Source organism: Pleurodeles waltl, chromosome 3_1 (assembly GCF_031143425.1).
Source record: "Pleurodeles waltl isolate 20211129_DDA chromosome 3_1, aPleWal1.hap1.20221129, whole genome shotgun sequence".
Taxonomy (NCBI): Eukaryota; Metazoa; Chordata; class Amphibia; order Caudata; family Salamandridae; genus Pleurodeles; species Pleurodeles waltl.
The window spans coordinates 1657112970-1657131333 of record NC_090440.1 but is presented as its reverse complement, the minus strand read 5'-3'; the positions used below and the strand labels follow the sequence as shown (position 1 = coordinate 1657131333).

General features: G+C 43.5%; 1 protein-coding gene across 2 annotated transcripts in view; it reads left to right on the top strand.

Moving 5' to 3' along the window:
- Window positions 1–7513: 7513 nt before the first annotated feature.
- The window catches only part of ATF2 (activating transcription factor 2), a 379503-nt gene continuing 368652 nt past the window's right edge, over window positions 7514–18364 (top strand). The window contains exon 1 of one of the 2 annotated variants that reach the window (XM_069225391.1): window positions 7514–7626. The gene's annotated coding sequence lies outside the window, so the exon portion shown is untranslated. The remainder of the gene's footprint in view (window positions 7627–18364) is intronic. The other variant, XM_069225392.1, reaches the window with a different exon arrangement.

Genomic DNA, 18364 nt, shown 5'->3' with positions numbered 1-18364 from the left:
ATTAAACAGAAGCCTACCTCATGTGTAGAAATGATAGCCTTACTGTAGCCAAACTGCTGCTCACAGCCTGAAACCAAGTTTCGGTTTTCCAACCTCTCTGGAATTAGATAGAGGATCTCATTTTAATAATGAGATCATAAAAATGTTGTGTGCAGCATTGAACATTGAGCAAAAGTGGCTCTACAGTTACAGACCTGATGCATCTGGATTGGTGGAGCAAATGAATAGTACTCAGAAAGCTCATTTGGCAAAGGTGTGTGCCTCAACGACATTGAAATGGCCTGATGCATTACCTCTTGTACTGAATAGCATGCGTAGCACCCCTGACAGGAAGACAGGACTGTCCGCGCAGTGAGACTAACAGATGTACCGGCAAATGCACTTGTGAGCTTAACAGATGACTCACTGCTGGATCACTGCCCAAAACTAGCTGATGTGGTTCACTCCGTCTCGTCAGGGTGAAGCTGCAACAGTACTAGCCATCCAGGATCAGTCTCATAGCCTAAGGCCTGGCGACTGGGTGTTAGTGAAGAAGCATGTGAGGAAATCGTGCCGTAAACCAAGGTAGAAAAGCCCTTATCAAGTGATCTTGGTGTCCTGAAGCAATTGAAAGTGAAGGGGAACCAAGTTACAGTCAACTGACCCTTCCTGAAGTAGCAGAAAGTGCAGGTGAGTCAAGTCAAAGACAACTCACTCCTCCTGAAGTGGATGAAAAGAGAACAATTTTATGACCTTTTGTTTTGACTGTGAGAATACAGCTAAACATCCTGGAACTTGAGATTGCATTTGAACTGAGCTTTGAAATATCTTTGCCAATTGAACAAGAGAGACAGTAAACACTGGAGGTAATTATCAATTATTACCAGACTGTGATTTGCTAAAAAAGACAAACTTTTTGAACTATTTTGAAAATGCTGCTAGCTTAAACTTTTTGAACATTTCAGAGGCCTAAAGATGCTGTACATAACTGCAAACAGACTCTAAGAGCTGTTTTTCATTTTCTGCTCGTTTTAACTTCAAAATTTTCCCTTTTTCTTTCTGATTCCACAGAGACAATGAACCCAGAGCAAGGTAAACACAGTAAATGCAAGTATATGTGTATATTTGATTAGCCATTGTATGTATGGTTGTAAGTATTTTATTGATTGTGGGTTGAGTGTTTCAGTGAAAGATATTGTGTCAACCACAACAATTCCATTGCAGGGAACGACACCATCCAAACTGGATAAGTTTTACAAAGGTGAACGACTGCTTCTCTTAGATAGTTCAAAATGAGACTTGTCTTCAAATGTGTATTATAGCTTGTTGTATGAGTATGTGGAGACATTGGATGTGTGTACCCAGATTCCTTCATCAGTGCAGGAGGTGATTACTTATCATAGCTTACCTTTAACATATGGCAGTGGTTCCCAACCTTTGGTCCGCAGACCTCTCGGGGTCCGCAAAGCTTCCTCAGGGGGGTCTGCAACTGCTTAGATAATTAAATACTGTTAACAGATTACGTCCCCAGCTTTCAATAATGACTTAGTGGGGGGTCCCTGAATTCCAATATTGATTCAGTGGGGTCCCCGCATTCCTGTAATGATAAAGTGGGGTTCCTCAGAAGTGAAAAGGTTGAAAACCTCTGATATATGGCATTAGTTGTAGTCTGTTATTAACACATCTTTACAATCAAGAGTACATACAGTATGTTTACTCAAATTTTGACCTAGTTTTCTCTTTTGTCCCTATTAACCAGCATTTGAACAGCATTGCTAAGGCTAAGAATATAGACATTGTAGGAGGATTCTTAAATCCTACATTAACATTTGGAACTGCATATGCACACAAAAACAACTTGACATGCTCACTCACACAGGTAGAAAATAATTTTATCAATCAAGCCAATGACAGAAGAAAGGCGATTAAAAGATAAGATAGAGAAGGGCATAGTTGCACATGATTATAAGAAATATTTCTCTCATAGCCCATCTGACACACAGGGACGATTAGCTGTAAAATGCTTTGTATATAGAGGCCTCAGTCAAAAAACTGACAATAAAATTAGTGCGAATTAGTGAAAGTAGACAGGTGTTTTTATTCAAGAGTATGAGGGACTTCATGTTAAATGGACAAGGCCCCGCAGTGCCTGGAGTACATTAAATCTGTGGTAAGAACGCATAAAGGCTGCTGAAAGGATGGTATGACACATGCTATTTAGTAGTTGTTTTTCCTAAAAAATTTAGTGGACAATTTCAACAATCCTGCATGAATGGGACAAGCAATAATGAGAACGAAAAGAGGAGCAAGTGGTGCTGAGATTAGAGGAGATATTTTTGGAGCAATCATCCCTTCAGTGGGAGTGATTCCATATGATATTAAGATAAGAAAGTTGGCAACTATATTGGATAAGATGTCAACAGATTTTGCTGGTGCAATGCTACTGATGGATACAGAAATGGTAGCGGTAAGATCAATGGTTTTGCAGAATTGCCTTAATTAAACATCCTTCTAATAAAAGAGGGCGGAGTCTGCTGAGGTTTGAAGGCGCAACATTATGGCACGTATATTTCCGATGACAGTAATTATCTAACCTGACCAGTCTTAAAACGGACCTGAAACAGACCAATGTCTGGGAAACAATAGGTGAAGGATTCTCAAGAGTAGGAAATTGGTTTGGTGATCTAGGTCAGGTTTTTTATGAGAATGATACCGAGACCCCCAACTGATTGGGACAGTATGCATTATGTGCACTTGTATTTTACACAACATACAAATTCTGGAAAGTGCAAAGAGAAAAGAATTAACAGAGGAAGTAGGAGATTAAATTAGAAAACATGAGAAGTAGATACTATAGAGACTCAAGAGGGTTTGAGGATTACCACAGATCCAGACCTATACGTTATCAGACTAGGCTTTGTAGTGTCTCATATGAAAGGTGTCATTTGGTGACGGCACATGTAGCCATCAGAGGAGGTATTGATGGAGATAAAGTTTTACTAATCAATTAGTAGCTTTAACGTCAGCATACCTTCTTTAAAAATGTGCACATTAAAAATCCTAACCGAGAAACTAAGAATGAAAATGTAAAAATGTGCATGTTTTGAAATGTGGTGGACATTGTAACCACCATTTTTTAGCACGGTTTGTGACCACATTAGATGTCACACATTTATATTTAACAGACTCATTATGACAATTAATATTCGGATCAATAGTTTATAATACGAAAAAGTATATTGTAAGTGTTAAAATGAATATTGATTTAATTGTACTTCCTCAATTTATTTATATTAAAGTGGAGATATATGTTTTCAGAAAAATAAATGCACACCGCTGTTATAATTGGTCACATGCAATGATAACATTTCCTAATAAACTTGCTTGCTCATGCATTTATATACAACTTAAAAACTGTAAGGTGGGCAGTAGGTTTTATGTATGTTAATTTCATTAATATGTATTTATAGTAGCCTGAGTAGACATGGCCTCCAATTCATCTTCACAGCAAATGGATAAGAAAAATGCTGCTTCACTCTGTCCCCTTTGACCTGAATTATTTCCTTAGCATGTTCATGTGTACGTGAACCTTTCATTGTGTTAGCGGCTTAAGCTTGGATCTAGTGACCTTGATAAATGTTGCTTATTTTGTTCTTACTGCTGTATTAAAGCCAATTCAACGTAGGGCGAGAACTATTGAAATCACCCTGCGATCCATTAGACTAAACTTTAATGTCTCAAATGAAGTCTAAATGTTAGTTTTCAATAGAACTGAGGAAGTGCCTCACAATGACTTCGCGCCATCCATGGGAAGAGTCAGATAGTTGCAACCTGATGAATATAAATGGACGTAATTTGATACTAATCATCTCACCTGGCATAAGCCCACCATATTTGACCAACTGGAGAGAAGTTAGAGACCTTTGGAACTTTAGCTAGTCTGCCCCCAAGATTGTGGAAAGAGAGTCTGCTCTTGACTGTCCCGAGACCCATTTTTATTCATTACTTGAGCCTATGCTTCTTAAACCAGTGGTTCCCAACCTGTGGTCCGGGGACCCCTGGGGGTCTGTGACTGCTTACAAAATAATAATATAATATTAACAGATTAGATCCCCAACTTTCAGTAAAGGGGGGCCCGGGTTTGAATTACGATTCAGTGGAGGTCCCTGGGGTCCAGTAATGGTAAAGTGGGGGTCCACAGATGTCAAGAGGTTGGGAACCACTGTTTTAAACCATTCTCTGACTGTCTGTCCCTATACGGCACAGGTGTTTTTCTTTAATCATCATCATCCATAATTAAGCTTTTGCCACCTGCTTTAGTTGTCCTTATACTAATGCTGTTCAGTACTGCCATGTCCCCTTTATTCTGAATTGCTGACCATGAGTTGTCCTATGTGCAGTCTGTGTTCTGCGATGCCCCTGAAATCTGTCTACTAATGCTGTGAAGAAGTTGATGCTCTGAACTGACTAATCTTCCTGCCTTCTGTCGCCTAACGAAAGGTATATTCTGCAATGTGATATTCTATGTTTTTCTTTCATCCTAGCCATCTCACAATAGTGCGTATTTTTAGATTGCACCTTAGCTAGATGATTTTCCAAATTATTTGTCTTCTTTTGCTTTTTGTTTTACGTTAGCCCGCCCCCAAACATGGCAATCCAAATTCATGATAGCAATCAGGATGACCAACCCCGCCAACTTGATTCTTTTGTCTGAGGATTGAATTTGTTAGAATTATCATCATCATCATTATCTGCTTTGAAATCAGTTTGTGTTGCACAAATAATCATATTGTTAGTTAGTTTGCGGTATTCTTCTAGAATGCGTTATTGTAGTAATTCTATCTAAGTTACATTTCTTTAGATGTTTTGGTCAACTTATGCTTTTCGTTTACAAATATAACTTAGTTCTACGCACCATTTATGTCACCTTAGCATTGTGGTTATAGGGAATAAAGCTTTGAAATTTTACCTGTTCAGAGTTTTACTCCAGTGGCCAAATAGGTAAAGATGTGTCTAAATTCTTGACTTTACAAGTTGTTTAATTGTTGACATTGTGAAATAGTTTTTTAATGAATTTGATTACCACTTTCCTCTCTGATTAAAAAGATCTTATTGACCTCCAAGGGCGGTAAGAGAAGACTGCCCTTATGCGTCTCTGAATCCTTATTAAGAGGAGATCACGCACTAACGAGGGCACCACTGACATCCATGTACTTAGTGGAATGAAGCACATGGGTGAGTCTTTGAATTGTGTCTTACATACTTTTTGCAGGAATTAAAAACACACAGGTCCTTGTGTACTGGCATGCCCATCGCAAAGCGAAGTTGTTAGTCAATTCCTTAGTTAATAACTTAGTGACAATATTTATTATGGAGAAGGGTCTACATGAGCCCATCTGAGTGTGATTATGGTCAGGTTTAGGAACTATCACTATGATAGCTTTTCTCATGGTATCTGGGGAATTTCCTCACAACAGCATCCTCCATGTGAACTTCTAGCAGCTTATCAGAGACCAGGTGTGCAAATGTCTAACCCTGGAGGCAAACCGTCTAAACCTGCTGTCTTGTTATAAAGCATATCTTTAAGAGCCACTTCTTTTAGGAGCTATTTTTCCAGGCTCTCTAGCTGCTCGCCTGTGGGCCTTGGTAAAGTAAGTCAAATAATCTCTGGAGGTGGGTCCATGTTCCAAGGTATATCCGTACAGATGCACTACTACCAGTCTGGGAGGAAACTTGGGTTCTGTAAGGCTTCATGACTGATAATATCTGCAAGTGAAGTAGCTCTCCGTGTATTAACTATGCAAGTCTTCCGGAGTTATCCCTATGAAGGCTCTACCTATACTCCTGAAATGTAAATCTGTCCAACATATCCTATGCATCTTTAAGTGCTTTGTTTTCAGTTAGTGGATATGTTTTAGCAGTATCCTCCAATGGTTCCTTACTTTGACAGTTCTTCTTTGTGCAGCAACAAATCTCTTGAGGCCTCCGCCTAATGTTATGGACCATGCTAAAACCTTAGGGGCTTCAATCGTCCCATGGAATGCCATATTTAACAAAATATTACTATGTTTGTGACAGATGTTACTGTAGTTCTATGAGGCAACATCTGTTACACTCATAGTCAGAATATTTTGTTTTTTTTAAGCCACATCTCTGTTCCCGTCCCCAAACTCACTGCACTGCCCCCCCCCCCCCCTCAGGATCACAGTTCCTATACTTTTTTTTTTATGAACTCCAACTTCTGCCTTTAAGTTTGTACTATTTTGTTGGCCTTTCACCTTCAGATATATTACAAATAAAATATAATGTCCACACCTTAAATCAAAACTAAATGAATGTTAAAGTAATCAATGGAACTTTATGAAAACTCAGTTACTTAAAGTAATCACAGAACTGAATCCTGGTTGTCACATTAGGGAATTATAATGCATTTGTACTTATAATGCTACCAGGTCCAGGTCTGCGACTGAACGCATTATGATAAAATAACTTTAAAACATTTTTAGAAGTTTCCATTAGAAGGAAGCACCCCAGTAGCCAGCTTGTAACACAGTTAAATTATCTCTCAAAAAGAATACATCTTGGCCACAATGAAGCCTCAAACGCCTCCATCTATTGAACCCCTATGTTGGCTCCAAAACAGTCATTAGATTTTTTGACTAACCAATTTCAGACATTTACAGTTCTTTGAGGCACCATGCACCCTAGCGAAAAAAACTGTTTCTTATTTCGTGGTCTGCCGCTCCTTTTGCTTCAAAGGACAGCAGATCCTCTCCCTTCCCTTGGAGCTACAGGAGCCATAAGCTCAGCATTATTCGTTCTGGGACGGTTCTTTTTTTTCTTAAACAAAAAGTAGCGGAACTGGTATTGTAAAGTTAAACAAGGAACGGGAACGTGGTCAACAACAGATCACTCCCGGGTGTGAAGAGGTGGCATATCCTCGCAATGTACAGTAGGCCCATGATTCCCCATCCTTACATCATGACACTGACACACCCAACCTGATACTGACTACACGCCTACACCGCACAGGTGCCCTCAACCAGCATCTTGCTGACCAAGACGCCTCATGGCTTTATACTATTATGCCCCATCCTCAGCTTGAAATACGAAGCTGCCGACATCTCCCCAACAACGACTCCGCCCGTCTCCTCGTTACCCGCCGGCTGTTCTACAGCTGCTTTCGTCTGTTTAGCCGGAGGATTTTTGTACCGGTTCTCGAGGCCGGAGCTTGTCGTGGTTAACCTGTTACCCCAACGGCGTCCAAAAGTAGAAAGATAGGGGCGGCTGCAAAGCAATACCGGCCAGCATGCCTACCCACAAGCGTCTGTTTCTTCACTTCCGGGATAGATGGGCGACCACTTCCGAAAACACAAGGCGATCTCTTCCGGAATAACAGCGTTCCCGTGTGGGCATATTTTAAACCAATCCCAGAGTTTAGAGGGCTGAACCACCACTAAGCTCCTCCCCATACCGCCTCTTAACATGTCAATCTTTGTAAAGTAGCTTTGCGATTGCCTCTCCTCGCCTTCAGTTATTGAAGTCGGTTTAGTGTCCTTCATCTATTGAAGTCCGTTAGAATCGAAAGCAAAGCAAAGCAAAGCAGAGGTGGTCGGATGTTTGAGCTCGTCTGACGGGAGGCGGGAGGTAAGGCCCCCGTTCGGGAACATCCCGCCTGGTTCGGGAGGGTTGTCATGGCTATGCTTGTGATCAGTGACAGCTTGTGTATGTGTCTCTCTGGGCTATCCTTACCATCTTAGAAGCATTTTATTGCATATGTGCTGCTCAGAGCCATTGTTTATGTGATGTTCGGATCCATACTCGTGAGCAGTGCCGCATTGTGTATGTGCTGCACAGTGCTGGTACTTAATGAATATGGCTAGTATGTGCGGATGAGCACTGAGCTTGTGGCAATCCAAGTCTTATGTTCGTGCTGCTGATGCCTGATACTTGCAACCATTGAAACCTGTTTGTGGAGCCCAGTGCCGGTGATTGTGATCCCCAAACCCTCCAGTAAGACCTGGCGAAGGTTGATCCTTGCTATCACTATTGCTGCTGCTCATGGCGATGGGTTATGATTGATGGATATTGCATTTATATAACACTTACTGCCCCTGATGAGGCGTTGAAGAGCTTAACGAGGGAATGCAGCCTGCTCTGGAACCCAAGATTAGTCCAGTGTGTTTGGTTACTGTTGATTATTAGGATTAGTCTTGCACATTCAAGCAAGGCCTTCCATGCATCCACTCCAGTTTCCCTGCAGTAAATTGTATTGCTAGGAGTTAGGTGGGATCCTTAATGGGTGAGGGGGTATATGAAATCATGCAGATGGTTGGTGGGGTTAGTAGACAAAGTTGAGATTAGGTATTGTTGGGTTGCAGGGCTATGACTTTCAAAGGAAAGAGGTTGTGCTCTTTGGTGTGAGTCGTGGGCAATTTTCAGAAATATAGTCCGAGTAAGAGGCAAACATACATGTGACCTACCACCAGTCCACTGCAGCAGCAAAGACAGCGCATCTGCTTAGGAGTTGGAATAGGGTTTCCAGATTTTGAGAAGCAAAAACCAGGAGAGGTAAGACATAAAAATAGGACTAAAGTCTTTTGTGTTACCTTTATGTCTGGCCTGCCCCGTTTTTTGTGTAGCCATGTACATGGGTGTAAAGGCTACGTTATATAGCATATGGTGTGGTAAGACCTCCACACTGAGCACCATTGCCCTCCTACCCACTCAGTCTTCCCTCTGCTGTGAGCACATCGCCAACCTCCTCCAGTGCTGCCTGAAAGAAATAGGACAATAAATTAAATCACTTTAGATGCATCTCTTGAAAGGAAAGCATAGGTGCATTTCTGCTTTGCAGAATGACCAGCTTTGTCCCAAAAAAAACTGGACATTTATTGAAAATTAGTAAAAGCTTCGGGATACCTGTACAGACCTTTGAAAACCGGGACTATATGGGGAAATCCAGAACATCTGGTTTACCTTAGGTTTCAAGCATAAAATAATGACTGGACGCATTCCTGGAGAAATATGGAGAGCTTTAAACTGTGCTTGATGGTAGCAGTAACTTCAATATCATAGCAATGTTTGAAAATATATGGGCAAATAATGCAAGCATTGAGAAGTAGATTCTGAAAATGCTGGAGTGGATGTCTGGTGATGTCCATCCTCGAGTTTGGCTCAGAGTATTATAGAAGCATAGAGGGTTCCATTTTTGATGAAGTTGGTCTTAGCATGACTCAGTATGCAGCCTGAGGACAGCTTCTTCAGACAGTGAAAGTGTATTGCTCCCTTTCCTGTGACTGGAGGATGGAGATCCAGACACTAACGTGAGGAGGACGGTGATTACACTACTACTTGAAATCAAATTAAGATTTTGTTAGAAAGGGTCTCTAATTCAGTTTCTGAAGCCCTGCTCTATGATAGATGCAAACAGGAGGGCTGGAACTGCAGTCTGTGCAGGGTGATGTGATGTATACTCTTTCGTCTTTCTTGATTACAGCCAGATACAGCGCCATCACACCTCCTTTGCTTGCTCTAGGCAGGTGACCAGCCTGCTGCGAGGGGCATCACTACATAAAGGCTGTGTATGGGGAGAAGCCAGAATAGGACATTTGCATTCTGGTGCAGGCTAGATGGGGGAGTAGTTTTGGCAGTAATAAACTGAGGCTTCTTGCAGGAAGACAAAGAGAACTGACAACAAGACTAACGTTCACCTACATCGCATCATCCGAAGATGCACTTTCCTGCTTTAACCAAAGCAGGGAATTGTACCATCTGGGATGAGATTCTCATCATGGAATACTTGTTTTCAGCGCTGTTCCGCTAGCTTAGTTGGGTGTGGTGGGGGGAGTATTGACACTGTTCACCCCTAAACCTTAGCAACAGGAATAAAATCACAGAAAATGCAATATCTATTTATTATCCTGTGTACCGGTTTCTGTTCAAAATATTCATACTACTAAAGAGGTAAATATATGCAACAACATAGGGGGTCATTCTGACCCTGGCGGTCATGGTCCGCCAGGGCGAACGACCGCGGGAGCACCGCCAACAGGCTGGCGGTGCTCCCATGGGCATTCTGACCGCGGCGGTACAGCCGCGGTCAGAAACGGGAAACCGTCGGTGTCCCGCTGGTTTCCCGCTGCCCAAGGGAATCCTCCATGGCGGCGCTGCAAGCAGCGCCGCCATGGGGATTCCGACCCCCTTACCGCCAGCCTGGTTCTGGCAGTTTTGACCGCCAGAACCTGGCTGGCGGTAACGGGTGTCGTGGGGCCCCCTAACAGGGCCCCACCAAGATTTTCAGTGTCTGCCAAGCAGACACTGAAAATCGTGACGGGTGCAACTGCACCCGTCGCACCCCTTCCACTCCGCCGGCTCCATTCGGAGCCGGCATCCTCATGGAAGGGGGTTTCCCGCTGGGCTGGTGGGCGGCCTTCTGGCGGTCGCCCGCCAGCCCAGCGGGAAACTCAGAATTACCGCGGCGGTCTTTTGACCGCGCAGCAGTATTCTGCCGGCGGGACTTTGGCGGGCGGCCTCCGCCGCCCGTCAAAGTCAGAATGACCCCCATAGTCCTTTGAAAACCTCTACTTAGCAAGTGAAGTAAGGACCACAAGATAAGACAGAATACTTTAGGTTTTAAGCACTACATTCAGAATACCATACCAGAATTCCTCTCTGCCATCCTAATGCAAACTTTAAACTTGTTTCCTTAGAGCACATCTCCAAAAAACTAAAACATCAACCAATAACGTATGAGTCCAGTGGCAAAACCTGCACTTGATAATAGGAAAGGCAGCGCTCTAAGAAAATTAAAGAGGGTGCACTGCATCTGATCAATAAACAATCTTGGAGGACAGCTTGTCAGCGATTGCAGGGGACAACTTTGCAGGACTGCCCATAATGGAAGGATTGAGGACCAACAAATATAAATTCGATGCCGCACATATGATGATATTTTTAGCAGATTGCAGCAATCAAAACGCATGTTTATAGATTGTACACAGTTAATGCCAACTCGTAACACTTTTCAGCACACTCATATTTTTGGTGGATCCGAGAACTGGAGCAGATTTTACCAAGGGGATTTTGCCTAGATCAGACTTGTCAGAAGGGAATGGATTGAAACCATGACTAATTTACCGCCATCTAAGTTAAACTTGAAAGCTAATGAAGAAAATGGGATGCACATCAGATATTCGTCTTTCAATGAGATGTCAAGTTTCGGTGGATAATGGGGCAGTATAAAGCGTGGCTGGTATGATCATACATTAGAACCCCGAAGTGGTGGGAGAGCTGTGTGTTTCTTCCGGAGCGTTCATGGTACTGAGAGGATAGCAAAGATATAAAAAAAAAACGGATGCACACCAATAATATATCTTTTGATGAGATTTCAAGTTTTGCGATAGCGGGCAATATAGTTCACAAGGTTATGTTCATGGACGGGGCCACATAATTGATGAGAGAGATGTGTATTCTGCCAGAGCTTTGAGGGTACGGGAGGCTTATGTGTGTGACCACTTAACCTGTAACAAGCAGGACAGCCAAAGGGCAGCCTCACTTCCTCTCTGAACTGCCCCTCTTACACACTGTTGTGCTGTTGGTTTCTTTTCCACCTATAGGATGGAGTATAATGAAGGGATAGATTACATTCTGTATGTGCTTGTGACCATAAATAGGTGCTGCTATGAGCAGGTAGTTTTGATCTTGGAGCTAGCTTTGTTGAAGGAATGAATGAATGAAAGTTATTTATGTAGCGCTCAGCTACTCCAGGAGTATCCCGGCGCTCAGCATCAAAGGCAAAAACACAGGAACAGAACTCTTAACTTTCAATGCTTTTCAAAAAAGTTGCTTCCGGTGTCATTAATCTCAGCTGGCTAGGCAACTGGTTCCATATGACCTCAGTCAGACCCGTGTAGGAAGAGCCACCTCTTCGTTGCTTTTTAAAGCAGGGTCCTCTTAACAGCCCAGCCTGACTAGACTGCAGCAATCGCCCTGCACTGTATACATTGATCCTCTCATTCAAATATGAGCAACCCTTATTGTGGAGAGCTTTATATGTCAAGGTTAAAGCTTTAAACATTATTTGTTAGCTCACTGGAAGCCACTGAAGCTTCTTGTGGAAAAGCGATACAGACAAGCGCTTTGATAGCTTGTACAATAGGCGGACCGACACATTTTGTATCACCTGTAAACTCTGGATTAAGTGCTCTGGGATACCAAGGTACAAAACATTAACGTAGACCAGCCACGATAATATCAAGGCTCTAACCACTGTGACCTGAGCTTCCTGAGGAATGAAGTATAGAAATCTGAGCAGGCGAAGAATACAAAGACAACATTTTACCATAATGAAACCTGGGTGTTAAACAAGAGGTGTGAATCAAATAAAACACCCAAGTTTCTTGCTGCGGGGGACAGTGAAGGGGGAATACTATTTGATCAAGCTGCTGTCCGTCCCGGAAGGGATTTGTCCCAAACAGCAGGATCTCGGTCTTGTCACGGTTGCTCTGTAGTTTGGTCTCCCTGAGCCAGTCAAGTAGCACCTTCAAGCAAAGAGCAATTTGTTTTGGCACAAACTGAGTTCCCTGCATAGATAAGAAAGAGTTGTGGATAGTCAGCATATGAAATAATCTTGATGCCAAACTGTTCAATCAACAATGCCAGAGGATACATATAGATGTTGAAACGGGTGGGGCTCAGTGCAGATCCCCAAAGTGCCCCCTAATCCAACTGTTTAGGTTTGAAGGAGTATGGTTTAATCCAAACTACCTGTTCTCTTTTCTTCAGAAAAGATCCTATCTATCCTAAGGCTGAGTCTGACACAGCCAGATGTTCCAGGCTTTTTAGTAGGAGATGCGAATAGTTCCTGATAAATTGGAGCAGTATTGTCAGTAACAGCCACCATTATATAAGGTGGGAGAGGGTCCTCAGGTGATCCTGATTTGCAGGAAGCAAACTGCTTCTTCAGGTCCTCTATGGAAGGTGGTAAAAAGAGTCTCAGCTTTATTTCGGCTGATGGCCCTAGGTCACCAAAACCTGGGCCACCAACTGGTGAGTAGGGACTCCCCATGTTAACCTGGATTTGGAAATCTTTTCTTTGAAAAAGTCACTTAGCCCTGCGCAAAGTGATTAATTAGACTGTGAAAGCATGGATTTGGTTTTCAGGTCCACGCAGCTGGAGACCGTTTGAAAGGTCTCCTTGCTATCATTGTAGACCTCTGTGATACATTAGGTGTAAAAAGAGTAGTGAGCTTTTTTTTTTAAATGTTCTTATGGTACGTATTAAGGGCCACTTCTTAACATACTTTATCATCATCTAAATAGTGGCGACGGCATGCTTGCTCCACCTTTTTACATGTAGCTCTCTCAAGGACTAAATTCTGGGAGATCCATCAGGCTGAGCGAGCCTTAGAAAACTTCTTAGTGATCCTCGTTGGTGCTATAGAGTCGTCTGCTTTCAAAAGCCAGCCATTAATAGCTCTGTCACTCTCATCGACCTTCATCAAAAGTGCGGGTCTCGACTCATCCACACCCCCTTTGAGATCTGGGGTGAGACCTTGTTCCATTCTCCAAGACTTTGTTCCTGGGTGGGAGCCCTTCTTCCCTGTGAGCATGCATAAGGCCAAGAAAACGGGAGCAAGAATTGGCGAGACTAGCGTACCTGTTCCAGACTATCCCAGTGGATCAGTAGATTAGAAAGGATACCATCAATGGCATGTCCTGCTTTGTGTGTGGCGAGGTCCAGTTCATATGACAAGTGACATTGAGGGAATGCATAGAGTGTGACCCCCTGGATGTCAGGACCGTGTGCTTGATGGTCCATGGAAAAGGCCTGTTAATGAGCAAAATACTTTGATTCCAGAACCATGAATAAGGCACTCAAGTATTCAATTCTTATAGCACCAACTAACCAAGTACTGGACTGTGAATTGAATGGAAGTGTCCTGTTTCAAATAATTCAAATAATCTGGTTTTCCTGGAGCCTTAGGTTACACTCTCTTCATTGACTGTGTACAGGAACAAAAAGAAAAAAAGGGATCCCTAATAAATATTATTAGTATAGGATGGGGAAAGCGGATGTATAGTAATCAAAGGAAAATGTACCTAAATGACTTTTATTTTATTAAATTATTTTCATCCAACATGTTTATATATATTTATATATATATATATATATATATATATATATATATATATATATATATATAAATTTCAAAAAATGGCGCGACGTATTTTAGCACCAAATGGCTGCACAATATCCAAGAGATCGTGGGAAGTAGATAATGAAAACAATTCAAAATTAATTCATGTGAAAAATCGTCGACTCCATTTATTGAAAAAGTTCATAAAGGCAAACCAAAATAGATTCCAAAAAGTCACTCCAAAAATATATATATAATAATAATCAAATTAGTGCCAAAAAACAACGAACACACGCTGTCCTGGCCAAATGTCTGTAAAATATGTATATATATATATATATATTTTTTAACCTGGAGCAAAAGCTTTTTTTTGTGTTGCTAATAACTTTGGCACGTTTGACGAATCTCCACAAAAAGGTCCTACTTTTTGACTAGTTTGTGCATTGTATGTTTCGGAGTGATCCGTCAAGCGGGGTCAAGAAAAAAGGGAGGGGGTCCCAAAACGCAAAATCACTATGCATTTTCCATAGACTTCTTTAAGATAGGCAAAACTGCTGAAAGGAATGACACCAATTTAGCAGTAAGCTAGATCTTGGTCCGCAGGTGGTGCTTTTTGTGATTTGGTGTAAATCCATTCAGTAGTTTTTGAGAAATAAGGGGGAAAAAATAATTGTATATCTGGACAGTTGGGTCTGCGAGATTCTCAAAAGACTTTTGTGGGAGAGCCAATTTAAAAATGGAGCATTCTGATTTGCAAGGGAGCTTTATTTCCCTTGGGATAACGCTCCCACAGGAACCATATGAGACACCTGAGAGGGGCTGAGGTGACGAAAAGTTTGTAGTGGGCCCTGGGAAACATTGAGACTGGTCATGAGCCGAGGCGGAGGCCTGCACAATTGGCAGGGGGCCTGGCTGCTGATTGAGGCACCGTGGGAGAGACCTGAGAGATCCCGAGGAGGCGAAGAGTCAGGCGAACCTAGTAGCTGACTGCTGGCCAAAACTGCGACCTCTGCCTCTCTACATAAGTGACCAGGGAGAGCCAACGGGCACGCATGCTGCCACCACGTTGAGATCGGGCCTGCCTCCTGGGAGAGGGTCTGTTTGTGTCTCCAGGGGTTTGTGCCCCAGGGTGTGGTGGGACTTGGACCTGGCAATCGGAGCAGGGGCACTTCGGAAACCACTCTGACATACCCCCAGGTGAAACTGGCAGGACTTGTACACAAAGTAAACGCCCACCTGTCTGGAGGGGTCTGCTTGTACCCCCATCTGTGGTGCCAGGGAATGAGGCAGGACCTTGGAATTCTGGAGGGGCACTGAGGGCTTAATGTCACAGGCACGCAAATCCTGACTGGCCAGTTAATCTGTGAGCTGCTGGAGTACGATGTGGAACTCTGACACAAGAGAATCAGAGCTGTCCCTTGACACCTGCTGGCAAATGTGCACAACTGAAATGCCTTCTAACGACAAGGCCTGGGGAACAGCGAGAGCCCCAATCCAGCTCCAAACATTTGCTGTATGTTTCTACACCTTAATCAGATCCTCACTGCTATAGACACCAAAATTGACATTCTGACTGACCGATTCGAAAGACCCCAGGAGATGGTAATCACCCATGAACGGCAAATAGATCAATTTTAATGCCGCACAACATATGTAGAGAACTCACACTCCCCAATGGGGGAAAAGTTGCTCCAAATGGGGAAAGTCCTGGAGATTATCTGCAACAAAAAAGAAGACTTTGAAGCCTGATTCAGAAGGAATAATCTACAAATCCTAGGGGTGCCGGAGTCAACAGAAATGGATCGAATGGAAAACCATATAGAAATAATGCTCTGCACCCTATTTGGGGATGCCCTCTACCCTGTGCTTATTGTTGAACGAACCTACAGATCACTAGGCCAGCGGCCTCACCCAGGTGTGCCTGCACACCCGATCATTGTCCAACTGTTAAATTACTGCAATAGGGACACCATGCTCCACTTTGCATGGGTTCACAGACCGCTTCTAGATCAGGGCAATGAGATTTTCTTTTATCTGGATTTCACGCTTTATGTGCAGGCGGCCAGACAAGACTTTCATCCTGTGCCTTGCAAAAAACAACGCTAAGTTCTCACTATTTTATCCTGCAAAACTCAGAATTTATCATTCATGAAAAGAATATTACTCTACTGACCATAAGACTGCCACCAAGTTTGTCAAAGGTATTCCAGCGAAGGATGCTAGCTAACCGCCCTCACCCGAGGAAGCGAGGCATGGATGCCTCAGCGATGATGACTCATGTGGAGCATTTTGATCAAGTGCTCGAGAGGGGTGAGGTGGCCGCACAGCAGGGATGCTCTGGCCGTCCCTGTGGACTCCATTTTTACATCATGATATTGTGCTCAGCTGTTGACTTGAGCCCTGGTGGCGAAGCCTGTAACTGGGAAAACACCAGGTGACCGCCGGAGTAGACCTCAATCCCCCTGAATGTTTTCCTGTTCCGGTCTCCAGATTACACCCAGCTGGGAGTGAGATGGGCCACTTGAATGCCCCTGTGTGATGATTCCCTTACTGTCACATTGTATGGTTCTTGCGGGATGTGTGTTGGGTGGGGTGGTATTTTTTTACAAGATTAGGGAGGAGGGGGGCATCAATGTGGGGGAGAAGGGAGCATCCAAGTGGGAGGTGGGTGGTTTGTTGGGGTATTGTTACTATTAAAATGCATTGGTCCCTCCCCCTTTTGTTGCCATCAGTGTGCTAACATGTACTCACCAGATAGGCCCTCACAACCATAAGCTTGCATGTCTTCTTACATTTATAGCTTTCCATGTCGCTGATTAAATGTATAACTTGGAATATAGGGGGGCTCAATGACGGGCGGAAGTCACCACATGATGGCATATTTACAGAGGCATGGTGTTGACATTTGTCTAATAAAAGAGCTACACCTCACAGAGAAGACTGAGACGCGCTTGTGTGCGAGTTGGCTGCCCAGCGACACATGGCGTGTTACTCAAATTATGCTCTGGGGTGGCAATATTGATGGCCGGCCTCTATAGGACAGGTAGGTAAACTGTGTTATACTAGTAGGCACGCTACTGGGTGACCCACTGACTACAGAGACACTGTATGGCCCCAATAATGATGACCTTCTCTTCTTTGCATAGGTATGGAGGTCGGCGGAGACGCTTGACCTGGTAAAAATCCTTTGGGGTGGGGATTTTAATGTTGTTTGAGATGCTTACGCAGATAGATTTAGCGCCTTGCGGTTTACGGAACCAAACTCCGCAGCCCATTTGCATGTTCTCATGACTAACAATGACCTTACTGACCTATGACTGTCCCATCATGCAGAGAGTATTAAGGGTACATGTACTACATCCACATACAACACATGGTCGGGGACTGACTACTGGCTGGCACCTAGAGCTATAGAATTTGACCTCCGGGGTCCAGCCCCTCCGGAGAATACTGTCTGATCATGCACCAGTCCTCTCAAAAATAGCCACAACCCCCCAGAATATGTCACATGTGCATTCTCTTGGCATAGTGAAGTGCTAACAGCTGTAATTAAATACTTTAGGCATAATGCACAGTCTGGTCGCCCTATTTTTGTGGGAAGCCTTTAAGGCAGTGATCCAAGGAGATTGCCTAGTGAAGCAGACTGGCGTGCTTAGGGCTCTGCACGGAGAACTGTGAGGTTAGAGTCAGAGATCTGTGATCTAGAACTCCAGTACTTTCACTGCAGTATTAATACTACATTGGCATCCATACACAACTAACTCCCAGATTATGACGAAGCAGCGCATAGAGACCACACTGGGAAAGGAGGCCCATGGGATGCGATATGGGAAGGGTGATAGGGCAGGCAGGACCCTTGGTAATCTGCTGCACAAGCCCAGGGCCAGCAATTAAATTGTCAAATTGATTGACAATCAACAGACCATGCATGCTGGGATGAAGGCTACAAAACGCGTGGCTCTTGCCTCCCACTGTCCTAGACAATTACTTGGACTTGGCGCAATTGCTTTGGCTCAAGGAGGGTCATAGGCGGTTCCTCCGTGAACCATTCACCATAGAGAAAGTTATCCGGATTATCAACGAGTTGTCTGGAGACAAGGCCCCTGGCCTAGATGGCCTCATGGGCGCTTTTACAAACAGCATGCCCCGCTGCTTGTGCTGCACCTACTGACAATGCATGAAGAGTCACTGGCATCAGGGGAGCTCCCCCATCCCTCAGGAAAGCCTTGATAGTCATTATTGAA